This window comes from Cebus imitator, unplaced genomic scaffold, assembly GCF_001604975.1.
Source record: "Cebus imitator isolate Cc_AM_T3 unplaced genomic scaffold, Cebus_imitator-1.0 Scaffold79, whole genome shotgun sequence".
NCBI lineage: Eukaryota > Metazoa > Chordata > Mammalia > Primates > Cebidae > Cebus > Cebus imitator.
In genome coordinates, this window is record NW_016107394.1 from 1,960,694 (window position 1) to 1,965,866 (window position 5,173).

General features: G+C 42.4%; 1 protein-coding gene across 2 annotated transcripts in view; it reads right to left on the reverse strand.

Annotated features, from left to right (window-relative positions):
- Positions 1-5,173, reverse strand: part of NUMA1 (nuclear mitotic apparatus protein 1) — a 77,056-nt gene that overhangs the window by 62,695 nt on the left and 9,188 nt on the right. The window contains exon 1 of one of the 2 annotated variants that reach the window (XM_037740081.1): positions 4,253-4,473. The exons of the other annotated variant lie outside the window; for it this stretch is intronic. The gene's annotated coding sequence lies outside the window, so the exon portion shown is untranslated. Of the gene's footprint in view, positions 1-4,252; positions 4,474-5,173 lie in introns of those variants that run through there. 2 annotated transcript variants of the gene reach the window in all.

Below are 5,173 nucleotides of genomic sequence, written 5' to 3' on the forward strand. Positions count from 1 at the left end.
AAAAAAAAAAAAAAAAAAAAAAAAAAAAAAAAAAAAAAGTTTACATAGTGAAAAAAAGGGTAAATGGGGGGAAAAGCAGAATATAAAATTTTAGGTAATACATGATCTGGGAACTGCAAAACCAGAAATATGCAGGCACAAAATACTGAAAGAAGATATACTAATATGAGAACAGGAGTTTTCTCCAGATAATGGGATTATGGGTGATTTTCGTTTTCTTCCTTATACTTCTTTGTGTTTTTCACATGTCCTTGAATGAGTATATACTATTTTTCAATCAGGCTCAAAAAAATGTTTTTGGTTTCTGCCCTATAATGAAAGACTGCTCCTTGTGAGAAATTCTACCCAAAAAGGATTATCAGTAGTAAGCAATCCACTAGCAAAAAGACTGTTCATACTGTATATGCTCAGAAAATCATCTTTGGTGGGTAGTGAGCTCAGTTTAAAGGGACACAGCTCTGACCACTTCCTGCCTTCTTGCTTTTGGAGCTGTTCTAGTAAATGCAACTGAGGAATCAAGTCCCCAGATGTGAGATGCCTGACAAACTTTATACTGTACTATAAGAACCAGGACCACCACCTTCTCTCAACCTAAATTATAAGACTTTACACTTTAGAATAGATCAAGACCTAAATAACAGATTGGGTCATGTTAGTCTGTAAATCAAAAACACTTAATAGCTAATTCCATGAAGAATAAAATCCAAATCTCTTAGCATGATACTTAAGGTTCTCTAAGATCCAACTCTTAAATTTCCTTCCCAGCCTCATCTCGAGTTCATTCCCTAAAATATCCTTTATCTCGGGCACATTTTCCCCATACATGCCAGGGATTTTCCAGGCTCTGTGCCTTTGCCCATGGTGTGACCTCCATGAAATGCCCTGTCTCCTGAACCTACTGAATTCCTATTCCTTGAACTCCTATTCCTCCTTTACAACCTGGCTCAAATGCCTTCTCCCTTCAGAAGCTCTCCTTATAGCCCCCACAATCAGGAACAATTATTCTTTCCTTTATGTGCCCCCATATTGCTTGTTCCTCTACAAACTTAATTTTAATCCTCCCTGGGTGGATGCTAACTGTAATACTTTGTTTCATTTTACTAAACTCCTAGAGGGCAGAAACCATTTTAAAATCATTTCCTCTCCAGCACACTGCTTGCACACAGTAGGTACTAAATATGCTGCCTGACTAAATGACAGCCAATTGGCCCTAATCTGAATTCTTTCAGTGGCACAGCCAGGGATGGCAAATCATCAAAGAGGCTAGTCCCTCTAATTTCAAGTCATACACATAGCATGAGTGACCAACAGAACATGTCAAGGGCCTGCCACTTTAAGAGGACTGGCAAGCTGACTATATTTACACAATCCTAATTAAAACTAAAGGGCACCCAGGGAAAGAAGAGAAATATGGAGATGAAGAGGTGTGGATTCTACAGGTCACCTCCTCTTGTTAGTGAGCTTGCTAGGCACTAGGCTGGAAGATCTGGGCTACAAAGGAGCCTATTTTCTCTTTGGGATCACCTCTAGGATCTAAGTATTGAAAAGCAACTGATTAGGCTACTTGGTCCTCCAGCAACTGGCCCTGCTCTTGTGAATTAACTTCTAATTCTGGTTACACAGGGCTTTTTCACTAAATGAATCCCACTGTACCAATCATTAGGAGAATCCCTTTAAAGAAAGGCTTGAAATTAATAACAGCAGGAAACAAAGTCTCTCAATCACAATATCCACACTGTCCATTTTCATGAAATTCACCCCCATCTCCTTCAAACAATAGGTTCTACCAAGGAATGTCTTCTCTCAGGACCAACATGTCCTGTGATTGTTTTTCAGGAGCAAGTTTCCAGTGCCTGCTTCTCATTAAACAGCTACTAAATGTTTGATCACCCAGCTGTGACTGTAAGTAGAGAGAGTAAAGTCACTATAATTTAGGAGGTAAAAAGGAAATTCTACTCCTACCCTGAGTCTAGTAGTCAAGCAGCTTAGAATAGGTATTTCCCCACCTCAAACCTCCTTAAGCTTATCTGATTTACAGCTCTAGAATTTTTAGCATCTCTTAATTCTTTCAATATAAAAATGAGGAAAACAATGTTTACAGTAAGAAAGAATTGCAAATGATTATACAGTAACTTAGTGACAGAATCTTTGGACCAGGCTGTCTAACACCTCATTTTACTGATGAGTTTTCAAGACCACCATTTCCAGGAACAGATTACAGGGTACCATAATACAATCAGTTTAATTTGTATACATTCAAGATAACAGCCTCTATGCTTGACCTCCTCACCATCTTCCTGCCTACCTTTTTTCAAACACAACTACTAACAACAACATAGTGATTTAATACATCATTTCTCCCTAGAAAAGACTGGAAGACTGGAGCTATCAAACCAACTACTTCGCCTCACCACCTGGGATTCATCTTGATTATTCTGGTGTGCTGGCGGGCAGTGGCTGCCATGGCCTGAAGAACTCTTCCAGCTCTGTCTGTGGGTCTTCTGGAGATGGGACTGCAATGGCTCCTCAGCTGCAGTTTCCTATACAGCAACATGTTTCAACTCTTTTCAGTCCTCAGCATACTTATGATTTGGGAGGAGTACCAGAAGAAAGACCAATTTTTGGTTGGGCACGGTGGCTTACACCTCTAACTGGGAAGCCATGGTGGGTGGATCACTTGAGGTCAGGAGTTCAAGACCAGCCTGATGAACATGGTGAAACCCTGTCTCTACTAGAAAAAAATTAGCTGGGCATGGAGGCATGCGCCTGTAATCACAGCTACTAGGGAGGCTGAGGCAGGAGAATCGCTTGAACCTACAAGGTAGAGGCTACAGTGAGCCAAGATCCCGCCATTTCCCTCCAGCCTGGGTGACAGAGCGAGACCCTGTCTAAAAAAAGAAAGGCCAGTTTTCTCCACTGTCTAGTCACCCTGACCTACAAACAAGCATATGCACAGTCACTGTAAAGGTAGTGACTTGTTTTCCAACAAAGATTTCTAATTTTCAAATCTTATATTCAAGTGAAAACTGCAATCAAAATACTCTCCTTAGGAAGCTATTTACTGGCCGGGCGTGGTGGCTCACGCCTGTAATCCAAGCACTTTGGAGGCCAAGGCGGGTGGATCACCTGAGGTCGGGAGTTCAAGACCAGCCTGACCAACATGGTGAAACCCCGTCTTTAAAAAAAAAAAATAAAAAGGAAGCCATTTACTTATTCTAACAAAACACTTCTTTGGAAGCTGCCTTTAAAGACTACTCCATGTGACACACGCAGAAAAATCTGGTGTTACTGTTTTACAGTCACACCTCATTCTTCACCAAAAAAGGTATTGCCTTGTATGATTCTTTGGCTCACAGCATCCTCTGGCTGTTTCCAAAAATTGAATCTACCAAGCCACGTGTGAAGATTTGCTACTTCTGAGGACATTCAAAAGATTGGCTCAGAGGTCAAAAATGTTCTGAGCACAGACACCATCACCAAAGGAAATATAAAGGCTGAGAACACAATTACTTTGAAGGGGTCAAACCTATAAACATTGTAATTGTCCCATAATTACAATCAAGGGGGCAAGACATGTATAATATCTGTCACATGTGTTCAACTATTACATTACTTTCTAATTATGTTATGTAATGGCAGATTTTGACCCTGAAGAAATCTTCAAGATCATATAATCCAAACTGTCCCTTTTTACATATGAGAAAAGTTCAGTCCACTGACGTTAGGCAATTTGTCTCTGGTCACACAGCTGATTAGCAACAGTCAGGACGAGAAACCCAGACACCCTAACTCCCAGTATAATGCACCCACACATACTTATGCATACAGCTCCTCCTCCCCCGCTTCTCACTTCCTTCATCCCCTTGGTCAAAAGGGACAGACGTGACTTGGGACACCAATGCACACCAAGAATGGTTCTGAAACCCAGTAGCTGAGTAATGATGGCTTAAAGACCAGGGCCTCTCTGCAGTGGCCTCAATGGCCAATGTTTAGTGTCTGGCTCACAAGAGTTCTGGACAATCTACCTCAGAGCAAGGGCCAACGAAAACCTCTGGACATTACCCTCCCACAGTTGGAAAAATATCTTTATTAAACCTCTCTGCTGTCCTCCTACAGTAACCTGTTTGCTTCAAATAATTGAAAGAAGGTCACTTTGAGGAACCTAGGTCAGGGAAAAAGTAAATAGCAGAGATCCTGCTCAGGACAAAGCTGACCTATGAAAAAGCAGAAGGCAGGAACCATTTTGACTTACCTCTTGGTGGAAGCCTCCACACACTAGAATAGGGTGATCTCCGGCAGTCTGGTTTAGAATTAGTTTCCACCTAGGGAAGGGGCAAAGGGACAGGAATGCTTATTCATTCCCCTAACCCACCCACTCTTGGTCAGTTCAGCCTCACATTATCCTGGGCAAGACAGCAAGCAGAAGGAAAGCCATGCAGGCCAGGTCAATGGGGTGAGTCAGTGGCAGAGCAGGAAGAATCACTGGGGCAGAAATTCTGGCCTTCCAGAATTTCTTGGCAAGACTGCCAAGCCACACCCACACTTGGTCAGCACTGTGAAGGCCCTGCCCTGTTAGGATTTCAGTCTCTAAGCCAGAAAGCTCCTTCCTCAGGAGGCTCCACATCACTCTCATTTTCAAGTGTCTCCCCTCCTGCTCAAAAACCTTCCACAGTGTTCTTCTCCCTAAAGCATCACATCTAAATTCTTTGGCTTAACTTTCCAAATCCTCTACTGTATGACCTCAAGTCATTTATTCAACCTTATTTCCCACTATTCTACAGAATATACTTTGAATTGATCAAGTCGGTCTTCCCACTTCTCTCTGAATAAGCCAAGTTTTTTCTCATTTCCATGCCTTCAGTTATCCAGGTATGGTAAATTCAAACATCTTCAGGGGTCAGGCAGGTAACAGAAACAAATGATTCAGGCCGGGCACAGCGGCTCACACCAGTAATCCCAGCACTTTGGGAGGCCAAGGTGGATGGATCACTTGAGCTCAGGAGTTCAAGACCAGCCTGGGCAACACAGTAAAACCTCGTCTTTACAAAAATACAAAAAATTAGCCAGGTATGGTGGTGTGCACCTGAGTCCAAGCTACTTGGGAGGTTGCAGTGAGCTGAGACCATGCCACTGCACTCCAGCCTGGGTGACCGAGCAAAACCCTGTATCAAAA